The following is a 12,328-nucleotide window of genomic DNA, read 5'->3' as shown; positions in this document are numbered from 1 at the left end:
CCAGAGGCCCAGGTTCCGGGGAGCTGGCAGGGGAAGCAGGGGTGCAGCCAGGGGAGGTCAGGCGTCCGACAGCGGTGCTTTCTGTGCCACTGCAGGTTTGGGGTTTTGCCCTGGGTGATGGGTTTTCTGCAGGGGATGACGTGATAACGTGGTTATAGTCATCCTTTCAACCAGGAGCGAGAGTCTGCGGTGAACTGGAGATGAAGCAGTGAACAAGACAGCCGAGGAGCTTACGTTCCTGAGTGGCGAGAGATGCCACACACAAGTAAACGAAGTCTCAGACAAACAGGATTACGCAAGCCTGTTTGTGCTTGAAAATGGAAAAAGGAACCAAAATCAATTACAGTGGTTGCCTAAGCCGGGCGGGCAGGGGAAGGGGTGGAGTATGGGCTGGAAGATCCTCTTTCTGCATGCACCCCATTTGGTAGTTTTAACTTTGGAAACCTGGGTTTTACTAACTTTAAAATTAAATGAAATTTAAATGATTTTTTTGAAAATCCCTAAAATTTCAGTTAACTTAAAATGTAAAAACCTAGTAAAATGAACAATCGTACATTGAGTTGGTAGCATAAACACACAGAGAAGAGTATTTCCAAGTTATTTTCAACACAGTGTTTTTCTATCATACCTAGTGGGGTGCAGAAGAACATGTATGTGTAATTATTGCACTATATGACTATATATATGTAAATAATTACGTTTACGTCCTGAGTAACATGATTTTCAGCATAAGAACACAGAGATCTAAATATAAAATTAAATGAACTCAGTGAAAACCCTGTAATCATAAACTTGAATTGGAAATATCAATATGAATTTATGAGTTTTTTTTTCACTGTCTAAAAAGCATGTCTTATCTAAAGATACATGCACTCCAATGTCCATAGCAGCACTATTCACAATAGCCAAGACATGGAAACAACCTAAATGTCCATTGACAGATAAATGGATAAAGAAGTTGTGGTACACACACACACACACACACACACACACACACACACACACCCAAATGGAATACTACTCAGCCATAAAAAGGAATAAAATAATACCATTTGCAATAACATGGATAGAACTGGAGACCTTCATTCTAAATAAAGTAAGCCAGAAAGAGAAAGAAAAATACCACATGATACCACTTATATGTGGAATCTAAAAAAATGACTCAAATGAACTTGTTTGTTCACAGACTCACAGCCATGGAAGACAAACTTATGATTACCAGTGGGGAACGGGGATGAGAAGAGGTAAATTGGGAGTTTGAGACTTGCAGATACTAACTACTATATATAAAGCTAACTACTATATATAAAATAGATAAACAACAAGTTCATACTGTACAGCACAGGGAACTATATTCAATAGCTTGTAGTAACCTACAATGAAAAGGAATATATGTATGTGTATGTATAACTGAATTACTATGTTGTACACCAGAAATTGACTATACTTCAATTAAAGAAAAAAAAAAGATGAAAAAGCATGTAACCCCATAGCAATGAGCACCCTTATACCCAGTCAGGGTCTCTCAATTCTGTTTCCCGCGATGAGGAACCAGGTCTCCTTGGAGAAGTGGCTGAGTCCAGACCTGGGACAAGGGTTATCAAAATGAAGCTGGGATATCTTTTTCGGCCAGAAAACAGGAAATCTACCTAAGTCCAAGGGGGCCATGCCATCTTGAAGGGGTTCCTGGGACAACTTAAGCATCAAAAAGAATAATACCAGAAAAAGAACAGTAACTGCAATGGATTGAAACCTAGAGAATACTCAGAAAGACCTGCGTTCACAATGGTACTAAAGAAATGAAAGAAAACTCACCAGCCAGCTTCGGAGACGGCCAGGGAAGCCATTCATCATTCTGTAAGTTGGCAAATACAGGGGGAGAATCAAGAGCTTGTCCCGCCTTTCCTGTCCACATTGTATTTCCGAGCAATCTCAGAGGTTTTTTTTTTTTAAATGGAGGTCCTGGGGATTGAACCCAGGGCCTCGCATATGCTACGCAGACCCTCCCCACCAGAGTAATCTCATAGCTGGTTGAAGGAGCCTCCCGTGGCTGCTGTAACAAATGACCACAAATTGGGGGGCTTAAAAGAACAGAAGTGTATTTTTTCACAGTTCTCGAAGCCATAAATCTGAAATCAAGGTGTTGATGGGGCCAAGCTCCCCTAAAGCTTCTGGGAGAGAATCCTTCCTGCCTCTTCCAGCTCCTGGTGGCTCTCAGCTTTCCTTGGCATGTGGACCCATCACTCCAACCTCTGCCTCCGTCTTCACTTAAATTCCTCCTCCTCTCTGTGTCTGCATCCGTCTTTCTCTTAGAACGCTTGTCAGTGGATTTAGGGCCCCACCCCAAGAATCCAGGACAATCTCATCTCAAAACCCTTCACTTAATTACATCTGCAAAGACCCTTTTTTCAAACAAGGTCACATTTACAGATTCTAGGTGGACATACCTTTTTTTGGGGGACCACCATTCAACCCACTCCAGCTGGTGAATGGGAGCTCTGTTGGAGCAATTCCAGCTGTTAAGCTCAGAAGGAATCATTTTGCAACTTAGTGAACTAATGGGCCCAGGTGCAGATCATCATTGGTCCCTAACACCAGTAGGTGAAAGTTGGTGGGGTCTTCATACCATGGATGGACTCGGGTGCCCGCCTTTAGAGACACTGAGCAGCGTTAACACCGCTCGACGTGGGACAAGCTAATGTCTTGTGCCTCTTGGAGCATCCAGCATTGCCGATGAAGACCAGCAGCAAAGAGAACTTTTTTTGAACTTGAATGTAGTTAAGGCTTTAAGTAATAACAAGCAGTTTTTGAGAATTTCAGGGGCTAGAGCATGTATTCACCAAGAGGATGCAAGCGCCATGAGAAGTTTTTCCCACAATAAACTCCAAGGACCTAAGGAGCGTGTCTGGCACACAAAGGCACTCAGTGAAAATGCGCTAAATGGAGGAATCTGAACTATATAAAGAAATGCTAAAAATCGCTAAGGAAAGGACTAGCAAACCAAAAGAAAATCAGAAAAAGGGACGAACTGACAATTTACAGGGAGAGGAAGTGGGAATGATCTGTAAATACACGAAAAGACTCAATCTCACCAGCAATGAAGGTAATAAAAATTAAAACCGTAGCAAAATACTATTTCTCCCCCCAAGATCGGGGTCTGACGGTACCACGTGCTGCTGAGGATGCAGAGCAAGCTCCATCCCGCTGGTGGGAGTGGGGCCCGGTCCAGCCACGCTGAAAGCAGTTTGATGACACCTCGTGAAATGTGCATATCCTATGACCCTGTTTCCAGGGGCGTTTTAACTACATAAAATTAAAACTCACTCACATAGATGTTGTGCTTCAAAAGTTCCCACAGACGTTATTAAGAAGTTGAAAATGAAAGTTTCCAATCATCAATGGACATTTTTATAACTTTTATGGAAACTGTAAATACTACTGTTTAATCATATTATTACTTACTATTAATTTATGATTCCAACTTTTTGCTATACAAACAATACAGAATAGGAATTTGGCTGCATTTAGTTCAAAAAATAAAACAAAACCAAAAATACCCAAGGAAAACAAATAAAATGGCTTCAGGTGGTATTAATTTGGGGCGAATGTTATTTCCCTCAGATTGTCATTGTGAATACTTCTTAAACCAAATTGCTGTCAACTTTGTTTTCCGAAAGTTTGCTCCTGGGAGCTGCGGAGGATGGTGGGCTCCTCCTGCCCCAGTGAGAGCAGAAAGGATCTGCTCTTTACACAGCCACGAAACCAGCTTCTCCTCGTCAGTGGGAAGAAAGTCACCCGGCTGACGGCCAGGAAGATCCCCCTGGCAGGCCCTGGGACTGCAGAATTCCAGTATTGGGTTCTGTGAGTTGACGGTGCTCAAAGAAAGTTTTGAGAAACACAGTATCCCTTAGAAACAGCCCCTTAGCCGTTCCACGGTGTTTTCAGCGAGTGTTCCTCTCACCGGTGCCAGAAATTTCCCCAAAAGCCTTCTGTGTTGGTGCCATTTTGTGAAAAACTAAAGCAAAGGTTTTGCAGACAGATGAGAGGGCTAAGTGGATGGGCGTTTGCAGGGAAGGTGCTTCCCCCAAGTGGCCACCGTGAGGATGGCGGGCCCTGTGCCCAGGGGGCCTTAGAGTTCACTCCTCCCATCCTTCATACTGGGAAACGGGGTACACAGGACCTCTAAAGGCCACCTGGCAAGTTACAGGCATATCAGGGACAAGCAGCATTGTGCACGTCCCTGGACTGCCATCCTTTCTCACACAGTAAGATGTGGGATTGCTCTGGGCTCTGGTCCCTCTTGCTTCCAAGTTCTTTGGAATTTTAAAGCACCTGAGTGATAGATCCCCACCCCTCCCATCCACCCTCCTGTTACCCGGGGTTCGCCCCTGCTGAATGGACAAGGCTGCCACTCAGATGCCAACCCAACCCCCCAGGCCTGAGTTAGCGACTGGGGCCCAGCTGGCTTCTGACCGAGGCTGTGCAGAGGGGCCCGGGACTGGCACCTGGGAATGCTGACCCCCACACAAGTGGCCATTGGAAGAGCAGATGTCCAGCCCTCCCAGGGACAGCTGCTGTCCAGAGAGAAGGAGGCAGGTGCTGGAGAGAACAGAGAAGGATTCTGGGCCTCAGAGGGGTGTCAGTGTGGCTGAGGATTGCAGGTGATGACCTGCCAGTGACCACTGGACTGGGCTGGACATGGTTGGCTCCACGGAAATCCCCCCTTCAGGTCTTGACTGAGCAGGCATGATTGCATTTTTGCTCTTCACTAACACACAATCCCCAACTAAAACATGACACACCTCTTATTTTGTTGGAGCCTCAGAAGCAACCATGGAGGCTGAAGGGCCCTATTGTCTCCACGTTACAGCTGAGGAAATTGGGACCAGAGAGTGTACTCTGACACACAGCATCTTAGTGGGCAAATGGGAATTCAACTCCAAGTCCTATGCTCAAAATACTTTCTTGTCAACCCCTTGGGCCCCTGGGACTGGCCTAGGGAACAAGTCAGCACGAGGCAGGGGGCACCTCTTTGGGGGCGCAGCTAGGCAGCCTCAGCTCCACCAAGGAAGACCCCTGGGCTGAGTTTTAGGGTGTCAGGACCCCAGCATATTCCAGATGCATGGTAAATGCCCCACTGGCCCCTGCTCCAGAGTTCCCTACCCCACCCTGACATCACAACAGGCCCCTGGGGTGGAAGCTGAGAAAGAGAGAGAGAGAGAGGCCCCCGACTGCTCCAGGGTTGGCTGCTCAAGCCCTGGCCTCTCTTTCAGGGGGGACACAGGAAAGCCTGCTGACACACATCTTTCTTAGAGGCAGAAACAGGTGGGCAAACAGAGAATCACTAGGCCTGGATCGGAAATACCAGCCAGGACCACTAGACTTTGTCAAGAACAAAGGACCCACCATCCAGGGAGGGGGCCTGTGAGGCAGTGCCCCCCGCATGCACGAGAATGAGGGTGTCACGTGTGCTGCTTGCTCTGTCACCCCCTCCCCTGGTGAGCCCCACTTCATCCTTCAGGATGCGGCACCCCTACCCATAAGGTGGTCAGGGCACCCATACGATGCACATTTAAGAGCAAGGGACAGAGGCGTGGAGGTTAAGCGACTTGCTCCAGGTGCCTCGGGTACCAAATGGCAGAGCAAGATCTGGAACCAGGTCCCAGTGTCTTAAGTTAGTGATCTTTCTACTAATTCCCCCTTTGAGGGGAACCATAGGGCTTCTGTCAGAAGTTTTTACCATCAGAGACTGAAAAATCCTTCATGATAAGCAAGCTTCTCTTTGAAAATGAAAACACTATGAGGACAGTTCATAGCCTAGGCTGTTACCAGTTATTTAAATCTCAGTGTGAATTATACGGCACAGCTCGAGCCCGGTAAACGTTTGCAGCATGAAGGACTGTAAGACCTTTCCTCTGGAGTTAGAATGCCGGCTTTGATGAGGAGGAAGAGGTAAGAGTACTTTGAAGTGTCACAGGCTGCCGAGGGCTAGGACTGGGTGAGGGCCTGAGGTTGTTGGCTTCAGGGTTCGCGGGTAGGGTGATGAAGAAGTGTCTGGAAGATGAGAAGGTGCTGGAAACTATTTTCTCTGTGGTGGGCCATGGACTTTTGGCCAGCCAAGGGTTTAGAGGGCTTCAGAATGGAGCTGAAGTCACCTCCACCTGAGCCTGGTGGCTGTGAGGCCACCATACTGAGCCTCATTGCCTTACTGGGCTCTGGATCTGAAACTAGGAACCTCTGGGGCCACAGAAGATTTGCTAGGGCGTCAGTTGGGCTGTTCCTGGAAGGATGGTGGTGGTAGGAGAGGTACAAAATGAAAGGGATGTAGGTAAAGACAGCCAAGGTCAGACAGCTTGGGGACCAGGCTCTGCAGGTCTGTGGCCGAGGAGGCCTGGCCTGGGACCTCTGAGAGCCCTGAGTGCATGGATTTAACCTGTGGGTCCCACCACCTGCTGTAAGAGGAAGGAACCACACCTGGGATTTTGAGCACCGCCATGGGCCTCAGGGGCTCTGCAGGTGTTATTAGTCAAGTAAAAATAGAATGTGAGACTTCCAAATTGTGGCTATAAAAATGAAGCAAAGTTCATCAACAGAGCAGAAGAATGAAAATTGAAAAAAGAAACTAGTATGCACACAGAAGAAATGAAGCACAAAATCAGATGCCAAAGAACAAATGTATTGATTATAACAAATATAGGTGAATTAAATTTTGATATTTGAGGGCAAAGACTTTCAAATTAGATTGAAGAACAAAAAAGCCAGAGTGGGTCTAAAACATAAGACACAGAGAGGTTACAAGTACAGGAGTAAGCAGATACATGCCAGGCAAAGCAATCACAAAGCGAGTCTTGGTGGCAACATAAATATCCATATATAACCCAAGACTGAAAGCATTACATGCAAGTTGAAAGAGCAGCTCTCACGTACATTTGGGATGTTGTGAAGTGATCAAGCTGGCGTTTCAATAGCACTGACTGAGGGTGCCAGGAATACCCAACCCTGGTCCAGACCCCCTTCCCTAGAGGCTTCTATGAGGAGCAGCTGATTCTCTCTGTTGTCCCCAGGGCTCAGTCCACGTGCTTTGGGGGGTGGGGTAGGGTGGCCAGTTAGCAAGCTCCGTCTTGCAGGCCACAAGGACTGTTTTCAGGGATAGATGGCTCCAAATGGCCTGATCAGAGCCAATCCCAGAAAATGGGGAACTCAACCACAACGAAGGCAAAACTAAACTCATGGTTTTCCTCCACAAAACCCAGTATTCTTCTTGTGACCCCAAACTCTAAAGGGTACCACCATCCATCCAATGAAGGATTTAAAAACAAAACAAAACCCTGCAAACATCTTTAACACTTCCTCTTCCTCACCCACCATCCAATCCATTGCTAAGTCCCATTGCTCTTATCTCCTAAATGTCTCAACTCTCTCTAGTTACCTCCATTTCTCACGGACCCCCCTCTCATCTCTTCATTAGTCTCCTTACTCCATGCTTATTCCACACTTGGTTGCCCCATTCCAGCCCAGCAGCAGTCAAAACGATCTTTCTGAAATGGAAATCTGCTGGGGTCCCAGGGTGAGATTTGAGTGAGGTCCTTGGGTTGGGACGGCAGAGGTGGCCTCTGGTTCTAGGTTCCAGAGTGTGAACGTAGAGGACTGATTCTCAAACCACAGGGTGTGTTAGACGCCTCGGGGAGGCTCGTTAAGGCACAGGCTCTGCTCCGGAGCTTCTGATTCAGCAGGTGTGGGGGCTCAGAACTTCTAACAAGCCCCCGGGTCATGGGGCCGCTGTGCTCGAGGACCCCCGGTGCCGCTTGTTCGGTTGACCAGAAGTCAGCACTGGGGTGTGGAGCTAAATCTCCAGCGAGCCGTGGAGATTTGTTCTGATTTGCTTTGTTCCTTAAGAAACTATTTCATTCAAGACTTTTGTTTTCAGAGACAGAAAACTCAAATCAAATGGGTTTCAGCAACAAAGGAAATCTACTGGTTCACCGAACTGAAAAATTCAGATGGAGTCTGGCTCCGAGCACAGCAGGGTCCCCCTGACGCCGTGTGGTGGGAGCCGAGTCCGCCCTCCCTCGCCCGGCCCTCCTCCCTCTGGCCTTGTTCTCAGGTACGTTCCCTCAGATGGGCGCCAGAAGCTCCAGGAGCAACCAAGGGGGAGAATTGGAATAGGAACCCCTATCGACAGCGGGGCCCCGGGGAGAACACCTTCAGCAGAGGGGAGAGCAGGACAGAAGTCCACCCAACCAAGGGCGGCGGCCGGGAAAGCTGCCCGCCCAGCGCTCAGGTCTGGGGGGAGAGTAAGAACGTGGGCTTTGAGCATCCATAAGCACCAGCCGGCCCTTCCCTGCCTTTAGGGTTCAGATTCATATTACCTTCATGTTAAAAGGACACAAAAATAAAAACAATAGGAAAAAATGATAAAACAACTGAACCCCCCCCAGACCCCCAAACTGTCAAAACTCAATGATGTCTCCTGGTGTCTGACAGGAGCAAACACAGAAATATTTTGGGGCAATATCAGATACATGAATATGGCAGGAACATTACATATGAAGGAATGATTTAAGACTTTCATATGTGAAATAAAAGTATTAAATAAAAATATCACTTTATTTGTAAAAGACCCATAATAAGATATTTAGGGATGAAATGTCATTATGCCTGTAAACTATTTTAAAATATTTCTGCAAAGAAAGAGGAGGAGGATAGGAAATAAGGCACATTTATAAGTTTTCTAATCATTGCTGTGACCTGTCTGAGTTTGAGACTGGAGCCTCTCAAGACCTAGAATGAGGAGTAGAGACTAGAACAGGTGGACGGGGATGAGGATGGAGTCTGGGACCCTCTTAGTTGGTCACGTTCTGTGCCCTCACAAGGAAACAGATTCTAATGGCAAAGTCAGGAGAAACCACAGGAGCCCTGACCCCTGCCCACTCCTGTTTCCAGCCTTGGCTGCTGGTGTGGACCTGTCCCTCTCAGAGGCCAAAGCACACAGATCCTTCCCCTGCTGGTGACATGAGCCTGGACCAGGGTGCCAGCACCACCTCAGAGCAGGTGCAGACTGCCAGCATAGCCCGAGAAAAGTCACCTCAAGGGCCTTGACCACTCTGAGGCTCCCATCAGGGTGGAGAAAATATTCTTGGTCAGTGGGGCGCCCTTTCTAGAGCAAGGGCGCAGCCTAGGGTCAGACTCGGGATAGAAGGGGGCTGAGATGGCAGGATCTCTTTGACATCAAAACCCCAACAGACTGAATGAGGGGGGAATGGGGTGGTTGAGCATCCTTACGGAGGTGCTGGGAAGGTGTCTAGGACAGGGTGACGGATGGGACAAATGCAGAAGTGAGGACCAAAGGGGCCCAGCTCCAAGGATCAATGTAGGAAGGACGTTTTATGGGATGAAGTTGCCTGACGTCAATCAGTCGCTCACACCAAATGCACGTGGTCTTCACGGCGGCCACAGCAAAGTGCTTTGAAGGTCGACTTAGGTTGGGTCCCCCAGAAGCAGAGCCCGAGTCAAGGATCCCAGGGCAAGTAGTTCATTTGGAACGTGGGAGAAAATACTGGCGTAGAGTGGAGAACTGAGAACGGAGCCCATGAAGGGTGAGCTCTGGGGCCAGCTACCGACAGGCATCTGTTGCTTTACCTCCAAAAGTTACCCGAGGAAACGTGTGGAACACACTCAGGTTGACCCCACCAGGGACGGAGGGTACTGGAGCATCTGCACACCGTGTCCATCAGCCTGTGGTGCGGGGGAGTCCACCCCACCCCCACCCCACCCCCAGCTCCAATGGCTCACCCTGGGCTCAGAAATATACCTTCAAGTGACGAGGAGGGCAGACAAGGACACACAGTGTCAGCCGGAGCACACAGAAAGGTGTCTGCCCCTGACACACTGACACCCATAACCCTCTCAACAATCCTACAAGGTAGATGCAAATACTATGATTATCCCCATTTTTCAGATTGGAAATTGAGACAGAGAAGTTAAGTAACTTACCCAAGTGCAGAGCCAGGCAGTTTGGCTCCAGAGTCCATACTGGAATGGGCTGTCTTTAGAGGGGGTGAGCTGCCTGTTAATGGAAGCATTCAAGCAGAAGCTTGACAACAACTGTAGGGATTTGAACGAGGGATGCCTACTGGGGACAGGAACTAAGAGACAGCCTAAGTACCTTTCAATGTTGAAATCCAAGATCTTATGAAGAGGCAGGGGGAGTATCTGAAAATCTGGTCCAGGAAGCCAATCTAGGAGGCTCTGATGCCAAAAGATGTAGGGGTGGGGCTAAAGGAAATCTCTGCTGAGTGGGTTTTCTAGTGGCCACCTGGCTCCATACCTTGAGCCAGTTTTCTCTCACTGAGGGGCTGATCAGCAGAGCCCAAAGCTTGCTAGCCATGCAATCGGCCAGCATTTCCTGTCAATCAGGACCCATGTTAGACTCAAGGAAACTCTGATCCCACTAGGACAAGGTTGGCTCCACCCTACCCCTCCAGGGTTCTCATCTGCAAAATGATGGCGGTGATGCATCCACCTCTGCTGCCTCTACCACCAAAGTTATGTGTGGCTGTGGGTTCAGACAAGGAAGTAGAAGCCAAGCTTCTGGAACAGTCCAGTCACTCTCGCACAGCTGAGAACAATGCAGTCTGATTTTTTAAAAAGCCTGGATTATGGCATAATTGCAGTATGTTGAATGTTTTCTTCATTCAAGAATACAACAAATGGCAAATTAATTGTAACTTGAGTACCTACAGAAGAGCTCCTGTGATGGGTCCTGCTTAGTAAATAATTAATTTCCAGTTGCCAATGTTTTCCTTTATGCACGAAGACTGAATTGCTTGCTCTGTGTCTTTAAAAGTTAGCTTCCTTCAGAGGGCTTTCCGCTCACTCCCAACCAAACTGCCAACCTCGGCACATCAAATCCAAGTGTAACTGTGAATTCCAAAGAGTGGGATCTGGCCAGATGGAGCTCCTCGGGGCCTCACCCCGAGACCTCGGCGCCCTCCGTCCCTCCCCGGGAACCTTGGCCTGGGCATCCGTCCTTATCTGCGGAGTCACGTTCTCACAGCACCTGGGCTTAGGCATCAAGATTAGCGAGTCCACGTAAACCAAGCAAAGTGCAAGAACTAGTGTTCCCTCTCAGACAGGACACGAGACGGGGGCACGTGGAGCGATTCGGTCTGCACCCCAAAGCTCAGAACAACACTGCTGGGGCCGCCCAGGGAGAGGCTGCAGCCGTTACAACTTGGAGGCAGGGGTGACCTGACCACGAATGAAAGCCAATCAACAAGCATTAATTGAACACCTGCTGGAAGTACTGACGAGGCGCTCTGCGGAGTATCGCCAAGAACTTTGCTCTCCAAGGCTGGACCACCCCCACGGGGCAGACGTCGGAGAGCTCGCTGTTCCGTGCAGCTGACAAGAGGAAGAACTCCCAAGAAATCAGGGACTTGCTTTAGGGGCGTGATGTCTATGGCAAAGTGGGGACTGGTCTTCAGGTCTCCTGATTTTCAAGGTCACACAACTCCCCACCACAGGTACAATTGCCAAGAAGCAGCATGGTTTACTAAAGTGAATTTTGAGAATATTTTTACTAATCACTTTATCTCTTACTTAAAATGTACAGTTTGATGTTTTGACAATATATACAGATCCACAGTATTATCCCCACAAGAAGAACAGTGAACATGTCCATCATTCCAAGTTTCCCCCAGGCAACCACTGATCGGTTTTCTGTCACTGTAGATTAGTTTGCATTTCCTACAATTTTACATAATTGAAATAATGTGGTATATACTTCCTTGTCTGGCTTCTTTCATTCAGCAGAATTACTGCGATTCATGTATATTGCAGCATGTGTCAAGAGTTGGTATCTTTATTGCTATATAGTATTCTATTGAATGGATATACCACAATTTGCTTATTCCTTCACCAAGGGATGCATTTTTATACTGCATCCAATTTGGGGCCATTACAAGTAAACCTGCTATGAACCTTTGTGTACAAGCCTTTGTATGGACATCTGGATACATGCTTTAATTTCTTTGAGTAAATACCTATGAGTGAATGTGGATCACAGAGTAGAGGTGTGTTTAATTTTGTAAGAGACTGGCAAACTGTCTTTAAAAGTAGTTGTACCACTTGCAATCTTATCAGCAGTGTATAAGCAAGAGCTCCAATTTCTCCACATCCCTGTCAGTACTTGATGTAGTTGGTCTCATTAATTTTAGGTGCTCTAACAGGTATGTAGTCCTATGTCACTGAGGTTTTAATTTGCATTTCCCTAATTACTAACAATATTAAACATCTTTTCACGTGCTACATACCATCCTGTGTCTTT

Source organism: Vicugna pacos, chromosome 13 (genome assembly GCF_048564905.1).
Source record: "Vicugna pacos chromosome 13, VicPac4, whole genome shotgun sequence".
NCBI classification, from domain to species: Eukaryota; Metazoa; Chordata; class Mammalia; order Artiodactyla; family Camelidae; genus Vicugna; species Vicugna pacos.
The sequence above is the reverse complement of the archived record's forward strand: the minus strand, read 5'-3'. Positions refer to the sequence as shown.